The sequence below is a fragment of the Heterocephalus glaber genome, unplaced genomic scaffold (assembly GCF_053883595.1).
Source record: "Heterocephalus glaber isolate CG9 unplaced genomic scaffold, H.glaber_assembly_v1.0 deba00001497, whole genome shotgun sequence".
NCBI lineage: Eukaryota > Metazoa > Chordata > Mammalia > Rodentia > Bathyergidae > Heterocephalus > Heterocephalus glaber.
The window spans coordinates 1,894,564-1,908,663 of NW_028258320.1; the positions used below are offsets into that span (position 1 = coordinate 1,894,564).

Below are 14,100 nucleotides of genomic sequence, written 5' to 3' on the forward strand. Positions count from 1 at the left end.
TAAAAAGGAAACATACAGAAAAGGAAGAACTCAAATTATCATATGTAAGTTATAGAAGGCATTTGTAACCTTCACTAAGTATAAAAACTTAAATTTTCCTTTAATTTGGCCTAATATTTTCTTGACACCAAGAAGAATTTGAGGTATGTTACAGTGATACACAGCTGAATTTATAAAGTTTTAAGTTCGTATTAGATTTTTGGTTTTAATAAATGTGTGGTGGTACTTGTTCAACAAGCAGTATAACCACCCACCCACCCTTGTGTGTGTGTATGTATGTATATATATTTGTATGTGTTAGGCAAGCAGAATACTAAACAATGAGGTTGAAAAAAAGTGGATTTGTTTTGTTTTCCTTTTTGTGTGGTTGGGACAAGCACGAAACAAAGTCATTCTCTTTCTTTTTTTTTTTGGTACCAGGGATCAAACTCAGGACCTTGAGCTTGCGCAACAGGCGGCAAAATCACTGAGTTAAATCCCAGGCCCTAAAGTCATTCTCTTTCTATAAAGGCAAAGTTAGTCAGACTAAAAATGGAATTCCTCCTAATTCATAATTTTGTCTGGAGCTCTGCCTCACCTTTTCAGCATCATTTTGTCAGGATAGACATGAACTGTACCAAAAGCTTTGCTGTCCAGAGCTGTTTTAATAAGTCCTTCTAGACAACATGATGCACATAAAAGGATCCTCACAGTAGCTGCCGTCATGATTGGGACCAGGAAAGAAACATACCACACACTTGTGAGACCAAATAACTGCCAGGGTGTTTCTGTAGTTCCGGGCCAAGCACACATTGTGAGAGGCTTCTGGGTTAATGGGGAGATGGTTCACCACCACTACCTTTTCTTGGTTTGTGTCAGAGAACGTAAGGACATCATTCAACCAGTTCAGCTGGTCTTGGTTAAATCCTCTATTAAACTGGACAAACTGGGGCTCAGATTGTCCTTGAGGATCATTCAATTCCATATTTAGATTGTCCTCCCCCGATATCTTCATACACTGCTGGTATTTTGGAGAAGACTCATTTATGCCCAAGACACTTAAGTTGTAAAGCAGCATGTAATGTGAACCAAATTTAGAGAATGGTACAACATGATAAGCATAATAAGTCTCTGAAGGCAAGGTCTTGGAATGAGGTATAAACTGGTCTTCTAAAGCTGAGTGTTAAGTCTAGAGTTTGTTAAATGGTCTTTACTAAAGTTATAGAATTCATGGCTTCCCTGTGTGTGATGAACTGAAACTTTAAGCATCTGAAATTTGTTCTTAACAAGTTATAGGGATTTTTCTATGTTTTATACTGTGCATTATAGTGATCAATGATATCTCCAAGGTGAAAGACACAGCAGTGCATGGTATTTATTCCAGTCTTCAGTGGCATCCTTTAAGTGAAAAAGACTATGCCTGTAGTACCTCTGCCTGTTTCTTTGGAAATTGTATTCATCTTCTAAATCAGCATATTGAATATCTGCTATAACTCCAAAGCAGAAGAGCCACCTGTCACTTGGAGTCCCAAGATTGGACTTTTCAGCCATAACTTCCAAACAGGTTTCTAAATAAAGTGTTCATTGTACTTTAGATACTTTAGATAGATAGATGCCCCAGTTCATTAATCACTGAAGCCATAATTACTTCTGCTCTGTAGCCCCTGCATGCTGGGTCCTCGGCCAGCCCTCCTGACAGCCAGCTAGGAAACCACATGACTCCCCCAAGCAGAGCAGAGCAAGCCCAATCGCATTCTAAAGATGAATGCTGGAATAACTAAAATTTTTTCATCATCTGCATTGACTGTGAAGTTGAGTTTTGTTGACAATGAAATTGAAAGGCATCAGCTGACAGGAAAAAGATATGTATGCTTTAATGTAGACAGAGGCAACAATTTACCACACTCAGATTAGGGGACCCAGTAGAACTTTCATTGGAATGGTGCCACACAGCATGCCCACAAAGGGCACAGAGCCATTGCTAATATTCCTTAATTAGGGTGAGGACTGTCTCACCTAAGAATCTGTTTGTCATTCTGAAAAGTGGGTGTATAGGTTATGTTCTCATGCTCCCTTTTGTAGGGAACAGGGAAAGGGGACGTTATTAGAACCTCTTCCGTAAGTCCTAGTCTCCTGCAAGCCACGGCAGCACAAGGCAAATTAAATTATACAGGAAAGGTAGAAAAAATGAGACTTTAAGAAGAAGCTGAGCTTTGGGCCTGATCAGTGCTGCTCTGGGCAGCAAAGACAAAAGCCCCCAGTTTACCGTCCATCGGGAGAAACAGATGTAACAAATGACTTGCAGAGACTTCAGCACATCGGGATAAACAAAGTGTAACAATCCAAGAACAATGAGGAACTGAGTAGATGAAGATTTGGTTCCTCCCGGGATGTCTTCAGCCCGTGTAATCTTGTCCTACAGCATCACAGCATCACTGTATCATTGAGGTCTCAGTTGTGACTGGGGGCCAAAATGGAATTATGTCTCGAGATGCCATAGCTGGCCTGTAGGCAGGAGAACTAGGCCTAATCAAATGGCTTTTCCCTAAAATTATGTAGCATTGCTCCTGGCACCCTTCTAGCTATTCTGCAGAGCAGCCAAGTGACCGCCTGTTTACCAGGCATGAATAACTGATCACAACCCCAGTGTATACTTGAATGTTTACTACAAAGTTGGGTGAAACAAAGATTAATTTCCCAGACTGCACATCCTTAATCTTCTCTTGCAGGGGGTGACTTTTCCTTCACACGATGTTGCTGTGTACTGTCTGTGAGAGAGTTGTGTGGAAGGGTATGAGCTGATCAGCCCAAGGGCCAAAGAAGAGACAGGTTCATGGCAACTGCTTCAAGGGAGTTTGTGCTTGGTGGGGGGAGGAGGGCTTCAGGTAGGTCTTCATGAATTAACCAGTGGGTCCAGTCTGCCGGTTTTTTGTACCTTGTCCTGTCTTTTTCTTTGCCACTGCAGCTTTGAGGACCGACCCCCAAGAGTAGAAGTAGCTCTGCTACAGATCTTTGTTCCCTCTAGTCTGTTGACAAATTTTTCTTCTCCCCTGTATAATAGAGGCTGAGGTGATAATATGCAATGTAGATTGTTCTCAGTATGTTGGTCCATTTCTCTTTATGAAAGGGCTCATGCCTTTATTTGATATGGATATTTTTAAATGTATAAACTTTAAATGAATCTTACCAAGTAAAACAAACAAATACACCCTTCTATTTGGATTTGAAAATAATCTGTAAGAGAAATTGTTAATAAGATGGGATATTTTCAGATGGCAAGGTTCACACTAGGCCTCTAAGGGTATTCTGAGGCAAGGTCTCTAAAGATCTCCAAATCAGAGTGGTCAACTGCAAGTCATTTTCCCCATCTGATGCCTTAATTTTTATTTTAAGAGGAGGAAACATAAGTTTTTGGCATGACTTAGAAAATTTAGAATTGTCACCTGTACCTCTTTGGTGTCAGTGTCAACAGACCTCCATAGTCATTTGTCTTTGCCAATAATACTACTTTTGTGTTTTAGTTGTTATTCTAGATTCAAAAGTCTTGGAAACAAGGCACACCAGAAAGGAGCTCAGTGTATTTCTCTGTACTTTCTTTGGGGCGTTGCTGTCTGGAAGTTGCTGGTTTGAACAACTTGGTTTAAATTTGCTTGCTTTGAAGCTTAAGCCAACTGAGATCTCACTGCTCTTGCTTTTAAATTTAAAGTAAATTAAATTAAAAGTAAAAGTAGAACCATAAAGGTTAAAATGAATAGATTTGATTTTGTTTTTATATGATAGGTTGTTTTATGTAAGATAGGTTGCAGTAAGGCCTGAATCAGATTTCTGAATCTGGCATCAACAGGTTATATTGTCCATGGTCCAGAATTGTTATTTCACAAGTTTGAGAAATCCTGTCCTAAAGGAGTTTGCCAGTGGAATCTTCCTCTCGATGTTCCTTTGTATTTTGTTAAATAAAATAAAAGCACAGAGGTCTTCCTTTAAAACTTTGTATCTTACCACTCTTAAAAGAATCTTCTTCCTGCCAGGCATAGTGCTATGTGCCTGTAGTCCCAACTACTTGGGAGGCTGAAGTGGGAGGATCGCTTGAGTCCAGGAGTTCTAGGTTGAAGTGCGCCATGCCAATCAGGTGTCTGCACTAAGTTCAGCACCAATATGGAGACCTCCCAGGAGCAGGGACCATCGGGTTGCCCAAGGAGAGGTGAAGGGACCCAGGTTGGAAACCAAGCAAATCAAAAAATCTTTCTTACTAAGGGACAGTCTTAGAACACTCTGAAGATTATTTCAGAAGAATGACATGCTCTAACAAGATCTTATATAAAATCTCAGAGTTTTGTGAGATGTTAACAACTCCTAGAAACTTAAAGGTTAAAATTGCCCATAGGCAAAACATACAGTCATGGGATGCCATCTAATTGGCCACCCTTTCCCTCTTTAACCTTTTCTGTACACATTTGTTTTTCTGTACACATTTTCACTCTTAACTTGGTCAGGGATTATTGAAATCTCTCAGGGATTTACCTCAAAAGGAGGTACAAAGGGAGTATGACATTCATGAAATTGAATATTTAGAAGTTGAAAATGAGTAAATTAAATATATGTTAGCATGGATGTATGCAAAAGCTAACATTAAGGAAAAATTAGTAATAATGTGAGACGTGCAGTACAGTACCATTTATATAAATTTAAAACCCTCTCTAGCACACGATAATTCAGGTAGAAATGCATAGCCTACAAGGAAATACTCCAGATTCATGATAGCACCATGGCTTTACTAGTAATACACAGATATTGTGCACATATGCAAATACAACAAATATTGAAATTAGTTCATCCAAGTGATGGGACAAATGACTACTTGTCATATTTTCTGTGCTTTGTTTTTAGTAATTTTGTAAATAAGTACATACTGTTTAAATAAAAGTCAGTCATGACCTATATATAGAAAACAGTATTCCTCTTTCAAAGTCCCTCACCTGGATATTACTATTCTTGAACTTCTGATGCATCTCTGTTGAGACTTTTTGGGGAGGAAAATGGCTAAAAATTCTTTTAAAACTTTCAAAAATTATTTTTACACAAATAGCATATTGCACATAGTGCTTTATAAGCTTGTGTTTTTCACTCCTCCCCCCACTTTCCTCCCACATCCACCTCATCTGGTAAGGGACATTTTGGTTGTTAACATTGTTACAGAAAAGGATTCAGTGACTATTCTTCTTTTGGTACCGGAGATCGAATTCAGGTCCTTGCGCTTGCGAGGCAGGCAGTGGAACCACTGAGCTAAATCCCTGGCCCCAGTGACTATTCTTCTATATACACCTTTTCTTAAAAATTGTAATACATTATATATGTTTTTAAATTTTGGTAAAATTCATTTAACTTGGAACTTAGCATTTTAAGATTGCCTAAGTATATGCATAAGTAATATATTTTTTCCATTAAGTTTATTGGTACATTTTAGGTATAAAATACAGTTACATCCATCACTGGGATCTTGTACCTTTACATGATGTATCTTGGTTCTTATTTTTTTCCCCTTCCCCTGCCCTCCCTTCACCCCCTCCACCCTTCCCTACTTACAAAAACTTTCTTTCGGGGCTGGGGATTTAACTCAGTGGTTTCACTGCCTGCTGCGCAAGCGCAGGGACCTGAGTTTGATCCCCGGTACCAAACAACAATAACAAAAAAACCAACTTTCTTTCCATTTTTTTTCTTTTCTCATATTTTTTATTTTCCCTTCTTTCCTTTCCCCTACCCCTCCCACTTCCCCTACTCCTTTAGACCTTTTCTTCCTGTTACACAATAACAGTTACACATTTTTAAAATTCCAGTATGAAAATTTAGAGGATATTTACCACAGATTTTACAGAATTTAAAAGGATATAGAAAGCATATTACAAAAATCTTTTTTGAAATAAATTTGACAACTTCTAAGAAGTACCTTGGAAGACAAATTAATGAAACTGACTCTGGACAAAATATAAAATTTGAATAGCACCTATAAAGAAAGCATATTCCTAGCTTGAAAACTTACCTGTATGACAACAACAGGCTCATATACATTTTAACTGACAAATTGTATCAAACATTTAAAGCAGAAGAAAGAAGAAACACTTCCCCCCTCATTTTAGGAAATCAACATTGTGCTAATACTAAAACTGGATAAAGATAATAGAAGAAAAAAATATGAACATAGATAAAAATTTGTTTAACAAAACAAACTGTTAAAAGTCAGATCTGGTAGTATGTAGAAAGTTGTTTTATTATAGGGATGGGAGTGTTGGTTCAGCATTGGAAGATCCACCCCCATCAGTTATCATTTTAACAGAGGAAAGGAAAAAGCCATATGACCCTGTCAGTAGTTGCAGAAAAAGTATTGGACTAAATTCTACAGCTGTTCATGGTAAAAGCTATCAGACTAGAAGTAGAACAGAACCTTCTCAACAGATAAGCCATGTGGTCCATACTTCCAGCAAAAACGCCTTATATGAATGGAAAAGATACAATGCTTTCTCCCTAAGGTGGGGAACAGGGGCAGATATGCCTAGTCTTCATCTGTCCATTAAACTTTGAAACAGAGGCCCAAACTAAAATAGTCTGGTAATAAAAAGACAATTAGCATATGATTGGCAAGGTAGAAGTAAAATCTCTATATGTAGATGAAATTAACATCTATGGAGAAAATACTAAGAAATCTCTAGGAGCCCCTAGAACTTGTATTTGAATTTAGCAGGATTAGAAAACACAAGATAAAAATAAAAATTGAGGTCTGTGTATACTTGCTATAAAAGAAGAATTGGATATTGAAATTTAAAAGTTATGTAGGAGTACAAAGGACCTAGAAAAGTAAAACAGAACAAAACAAAAACAAAAAACATTGTTGGAAGACATTTATTACCTAATTTTAAGACTTCCTCTAAAGCTACAGTAATCAAGGCATTGTTGGTTTAAGGAAAGACATATAGATCAATGGAATAAAACAGAATCTAGAACTAGAACCACACATATATGGTCCACTGAGTTTTGAAAGATTATTTAACATTAACATTGTATAGAACATAAACTCAATTCAAGAGCAGAGGAAAAGATAGTGTTTTCAGCAAATGGTACTAGAACACCTGGTATCCATGTGTAAAAAATTAACCTCAACTCTTTATTTCCACACATAAAAATAACTTGAAAGAATCTATGAACCTAAATATGAAAGACTAAAACTATAAAACTTTTACGAAGAAATTATAAGGGAAAATGTTCATGAATTTAGGGTAGGCAAGAATTTCCTAGGATACAAAAAACATGATGTATAAAAGAAAAATTTATAAATCAGAGTCCATCAAAATTTAGAACTTTAAATGACATCGTTAAGAAAATGAAAAGTAGTCCTTAAACAGACCATATTTATAATACATTATAACTTAAGACCAGAATATATAAAGAACTCTTACAACTCATTAATAGACAACCCAGTTAAAAAGTAGACATAAGATGATGATTAATAGCCGGTACAGATATGTATTGACTTATCACTGTCATCACTTTTTCTTTTTGTTGGATTCTCCCCCTTTGCGTTTAATTTCTTGTCGCACCCAACAGATTAATTCTACTGGGCTTCCTGAGGTGATCCTCATTGTCTTTTCCTAAGATATTGGCTAGAGTTTTTTGGAGGGTTGGTTTGGTATTCCTGAAGTTCCTAAGGTGCTCTTTGTCATGAAAGTATCTTATTTCTCCATCAATTTTGAAAGATAGTTTTGCGGGGTACATCGTTCTGGGTTGGAGGCTGTTTTCCTTTAGGGCTTGAAATACATCACTCCAAGCTCTTCTAGCCTTGAGGGTTTGCGTTGAGAAGTCTGCTGTGATTCTGATGGGCTTCCCTTTGTATGTGATTTTCTTTTCTCTAACTGCTTGTAGAATTTTGTTCTTCTGTTGGGTTTCTGGAATCTTAACAATTATATGCCTATGTGTAGATTTTTTTTTGATCAAGGCTAGTTGGAGTTCTATTTGCCTCACTTATCTGTATGCCAAGTTCTTTCCTCCTGCTTGGAAAGTTTTCTGCCAATTTTTCTGCCAACTCTCTCCTCTTTCTTCATTGATTCCAATCAGTCTTATGTTATTCTTCTTTGCATTGTCTAGTAGCTGCTGGATCTTTCTCATGGTCCCTTACAATTTTAACGAAATTTTTCTTTTCCTGTTCACTAATTGCAATCTTATCTTCTCTGTCTGAAATTCTGTCCTCACCTTGGCTCATTGTGCTGTGTAGACTTTCAATGGAGTTTTTAATCTCCTGGAAATCTGTTTGTATCTGTTTTTTGGATTGCATTTGTTTCCTATGTTGGGATTCCATCATGTTCCCCAGCTCCTCTGTTTTTTTTGTCTGTGTCTTCTCTAGATTTATTAATCATGTCTTGCACTATGGGCACAATCTCTGCTGTTATTTGAGAAATCATTTCTGATTTCATTTTTTCCAGGTCCTCTTTTGTTGCCAGTTCAGGGAGTCCAGGTGGTTGAGTATCAGATTGTTCCATCTCGTTTCCCTTTTGGGTTGCTTTAGGTGATCTGGAAGTCTAGTTTTGAGACTTGTTTTCATGTCCTCTCATTTTGACAGCATAGGGGGAGGGGTGTAGAGGGAAGGGGTGGTAAGGCGGCCTGGAAGCCTCCTCCTGGGCGCTGGGAGTGGCTTACCTCTTGTGTGCAGGGGGAGGGGGTGGTATGGTGGCCTGGAAGCCTCTCTACATCAGTAATATTAAGTATATGCACGTAGTTTTACAACTTACCCCCAGAGCTTTTTTTGTTTAGCAAAACTGAAATACTATACCCATTAAACAATAGTTCTCCATTTTCTCCCCTCACAACCCTGACAATCCACCATTCTATTTTTTGTCTCTCTTGACACAGTTTCACTTCTCAGATACCTCATTTAAGGAATTGGGCACTATTGTCTTTTTTTGTGACTGGCTTATTTCACTTAACGTAATGTCCTTAAAGTTCATTCATATTGTGGTGTATGACAGAATTTCCTCTTTTTAGGGCTAGCCAACATTCTGTTCTATGTATGCATCACATTTTGTTTATCCATTCATCTGCCAGCGCACACTTGAGTTGCTTCCATGTACACCACTTTTAAAAACTTTATTTTAATTCACTTTCGAACCTAAAGAAAAGCAACAAAAAAGAATACAAGGAGGACTCTTTATTTATACAGACTAAACAGTCCTTTATATTTTTATTCTTGTACATACTCACGCATCCTTTCCTGAACCCTTTGATCATAAGCTGATAACATCATGCCCCTTTATTCCTACATATTTCTGTGTGTATTTCCTGAAAACAAGGACATTCTCCTAGTCACAGTACAGTGATCAATATCAGAAATTCTGATACTAACAGAATTATCCATAGTCAAATTTTACCACATACTCAAATAATATTCCTTTCATTCCCCATCCCCATCTGATTCATTCATTGCATTTGGTTGCTAAGTTTCCTTAAATCTCCTTTAGTCTGGAAAATTTCCTTAGCTTCTCCCTCTCTCCTCCTTGCCTGTGCCCTGCACAGACACAGACCACACACCCCACCCCCAAAGTTCAGGCTGGCTCAGCCTCTTGAGTGCTTTGTTTTTCTTTTTTGTTTTTTTGTTTTGTTTTGTTTTTTGGTACTGGGGATCGAACTCGGGTCCTTGCACTTGTGCAGCAGGCAGTGAAACCACTGAGCTAAATCCCCGACCCTTGCTTTGTTTTTCTTGACTTTGACGTTAATGAGGAATACAGGATAGATTGTAGGATGTTCATCAATTTGTGTTTGATGTTTTATTATAATTCAAGTTGCATGTTTTCAGAGAAATGTCATGAAAGTGATATCGTGTCTCCAGTGCATCATTATCAGGAGGCATGTGATTGAGGTGGTATGTTCAGGTCTCTTGACTGTACAGTTACTACATTCCCATTCTAATTAACAAGGAATTTGTGGGAGATGTTTTGAGATCATGTGAAAGTTGTGGCTCATCGAAACTTCATCCACCAGTTTTAGCATCCATTGATGATTTCCTTTAACCACATAGTTTTTTCTGATTATTAGTTTGCTTTCCATTGTAAGGAAGAACTTTTTCTTGTCTATTTTTAATTATGTTTGTATAAACCCATGAGTTTTAGCTTCATTCAGTAAGTTACAATCCATTACTACTGTTGTTATTGTCATTATTTTATTCCCAAATTGTTCCACATTTGGCTGGTGGAAATCCCTTCCTCCTCCTTTTCTTTATTATGTTAGTATTTTTTATATATACATCTTTCAGTATTTGTTTTCCTTGGAACAGTTTTCTTGAATTGGAATTGCTGGCTTAAAAAGCATGTATATTTCAAATAATGTATGTACTAAATTAAAACATATGTTTGGCCGGTTTGAGGGAGGGAATAATACATACATTTAATCTATGAGTGCATTCGTGTGTTTGTGTGTGTGTGTGGGTGTGGGGGTGTGTGTGTGTGTCTTGAGTTGCTTTTAAAGAAACGTAAGGAAATTTTGTCATTATGGGTTTTTAGCTACAAGAAACATCTGCAAGAAAGGGAGATGAAGATAAAGGATGGGTTTTCTTCCAGTGCCATCCCGGACTAAAAGTTCACAACTATCCAAATGGTTGAACCAGTCTATTAGCTGTATTTTAAAGAACATGACAAACAATATATCTTATATTAAATAATAAAAACCTATATGGGGAAGTTAGAAATTAACATCCATATTAGGGGGTGCTTCTCTTTTAGAATCAGATATTTTTGTATGTTTCTCACTTGAGCTCTTGCTGCAGTGAAGAAGATGCCTGAAAAGGTTGGTTTCTTCCCTTCTCTGTGCCTTGGTTTCCTCAGTATACAAAATGTTGTGTAAGATTATGGCTATGACCTATAAGAAATTTTACATTGTGATCCAATCTATGTATTTGTGAATCATAACTACCCAAAATTGAGAGTTTTAGAAAGCATAAATTAACCTTGCTATATGCAGTGGACTCTGATATTTTCTGTTCTGTTTGTCTAGAATGCTGATGACACATTTGACATTGTTTTTAGATTAGAAACTTGTAGATTATTTCCAAAAGCTCTTCAGCTCAAACAATTACTTGAGTATATCTTGTGAAATTAGTCTATGAAGAGAGCATGTCACAAAGAATAGCTTTTTGTCTACGGATAGTTGTGCACAACTCAACAAAACCAATCCAATAAAAGTCCATTCCAAGGTCTTTAATCTGTCCCTCTGATTACAGTCACTACTACTGTAAGCCAGTTTTTCTGTTCCCTACCCTTTTTTTTATTTGAGTGCTGCAGATTGAACCCAGGTCCTAGAAGGCTCTAGAGAAAGAGCACTACCCGTGAGCTATATCCCCTGGCCTATGTTTTCCCAAGTGACCTTCTATACTCTTTTCTTTGCACACACAACACATTAATTACTATTTGTGACACAGGTATTTCATAGACAAGGTTGATTTCAATTTGGTTGAAAGTGAGACACACTTTTTTTCGATTTGTCAGGTGACATTTTTTCCTGTCTGAATTGAGTCTTTTTCAATCCTTTTTTTGTTTTATTTTGTTTTGTTGTGGGTACCAGGGATCGAACTTGGGACCTTGTGCTCCCCAGTCAAGCACCGGAACCACTGAGCTAAACCCCTGGCCCTTTCCTGTCTGAATTGAATAGTATTCATTCTTTGGCCACTTTGCAGAAGAGCTTGAGCTCTTAAGTACCAAAGCCTTGCCTTTTCTGTTCTCTTTTTTTTCCTCTCCTACTCCCCTCCAGTATTGGAGATTGAACTCAGGGCCTTTGCATTTTCACTGAGCAACATCCCCAGCCCTTTTTTTGAGACAGGGTCTTACAAGGTTTCTGCTACCCAGGCTAGGCTCAAACTTGTGAACCTCCTCTCTAAGGTTATCTTTAATGCCCCAGTTGAAGACTTTACTGGAGAGAATGTAATTTTCCTTTTTCACTGTTGAGTTTTAGTTTTTAGGGAGAAAGATGTATGGAATTTAACATCTGTCAAACTTCAACACAAAATTAAAAGAGAAATTGGGAATGTGCTACAATCTTCTTGACATGCTAGTCCTTTCCCTTGAGTTTGTGCTACAGTATAAGTGAAATTATAAATCATTTTCATGAAATGGGAGCTTTGGGGCTGGTTATATTGGGCAGATGCTTTTTCTCTTAATATAGAACATTTGAAGATGCAAAAGTAATTACTCTTTCTTTTCTGAGCCAGTCTTTTTAGATTTGTATGAGTTATGCTGAGACAACTGAACTGTAAAAAGTAAGCGAAATTGTACTGCTTTTGCAGTATTGTAGCTAGTCTCCTAAGCATCCTGTGGTCATTTTTGTTTGTCCATTACTTTTCAGTACATTTTTAGATCTGTTATTTAGACTCAGCACGTCTTGTCTTAAAACCCATTCACTTCTGTTTAGTTGCTGTTTCTTCTGCTTGCGTTTTTTGCCCCAAAATTTAACATGAAAATAATTCATAAACGTGGTATGTTTATATAGAAATTCTAACACATTAGTTTGTTTCACTTTGCAGTCTCAGCTCTGAAAGACAAAATGATTAAAATCTGTAATTGTGTTTCCTTATATAGATATTTCAGTGAAGTTCATTTATAATTTTATTGCTAATTTGATATACTAAGTTTTAGTAATTTCCTTTTTGTTTCATTGAAATATAGATACAGGTAAAATATAGAGTAGTTCAAATGTTTGTCTTTATAAAAATTTGTTGGGCCGGGGATTTAGCTCAGTGGTTTCGCCACCTGTTGTGCAGGCACAAGGACCCGAGTTCAATCCTCGTTACAAAAAAAAAAAAAAAAAAAATTTGTCACACAGAAAGTGAGATTATAGTCTTTATTTATTTATTTTTGCTACTGGGGATCTAACTCCCCAGACCTTGCACTTGCGATGCAGATGGTGGAACCACTGAGCTAAATCCCCGGCCTTATAGTCTTTATTTTTCTTTGGTTATCAGTACCGCTTCTTAGAAAATAATAGTTTAGTAAAAATGGAACATATGGCTTTTTAATTCTAAATGAAGAAATCAGAACAAAGGGAAAATCAGATTGATTAATAAGAGGAATTTGAACACAAAAATTCATACTATAAGCCTACATATAATCATTAAAAATGGTACAGATTGAGATCTGAGCTTCCTAGAGTTCAAAGCAGAAATAGAAACATAAACAGTGTAACAACTGTTAATCTTCTGAACTCTAAACTAGAGGGTGAGACTAAACAGTGTTATCAGTAACAGCCCTTTAAGAATTGTGTATTTGACGTGGCTCTTACAGCAGCCCTCTTCAGAAACAAAAGGCCTTATCTTTGAAAGGTGAATACTAATGTCAAGGACAGAAATGCGTCTCTTTTCCCTATTGGAAGGAAATGCATTTCCTTTTCCCTATTGGTCAGAATCAATCTCCTCTCAGACTAATTGCAAGTTTTAAGCCCAGTACATTGCCTGAAGTAGAAGTTAAAAAGGATTTCAATTTGTAAGGTCTCTTATTGGGCTACATAGAATAAGAGATAAAGAGAGTTTACCGGTACTAAAAACACAAAAACATAGCATGGCTTCATTTTACTTTAAAACACAAATTTTTGAATTACGATCAGGTTGCTTGGTATTTCTTAAAAACAAGATCTTCATTGTCTGGAAATCCCAGTTGTTTCAGATGAGACTTTATTGTCAATAAGATGGCATCTGCTTATCGTGGGGTTACTGCATTCATACACAGATTTTGTAAGGCAGCAAAGAATTTAATAAAAACCTGATAGAAAGTTCAGATTTTCCCAGTCCACACTACTCCAGTAATCATCAGTTGGGAAAACCAGAGTTAAAGCTCAAATACTGACCCAGTATTATAAAATCATTAGTAATGGCCACATGTTTGACCAGTCACATTTATTTTGGATTCTTTTGGTTTATGATACTTTTCAGAATATAATATCTGTTCCTTTTTTTTTTGGTACCAGGGATTGAACTCGGGACCTTGCGCTTGTGCAGCAGGTGCCGGAACCACTGAGCTAAATCCCCGGCCCTTCTCTTCCTTTTTTGAGGGAGAAATCCCTTATACATATATAATATTGCATATAATTTAATAAGATTAT

The 14,100-nt window shown here is 37.0% G+C and overlaps 1 protein-coding gene and 1 pseudogene across 3 annotated transcripts in view; one reads left to right on the forward strand and one right to left on the reverse strand.

Annotated features, from left to right (window-relative positions):
- Zfand3 (zinc finger AN1-type containing 3) overlaps positions 1–14,100 on the forward strand; it is a 308,517-nt gene that overhangs the window by 201,110 nt on the left and 93,307 nt on the right. The window lies entirely within an intron of this gene.
- Positions 544–1,548, reverse strand: LOC106009525 (manganese-dependent ADP-ribose/CDP-alcohol diphosphatase pseudogene; annotated as a pseudogene).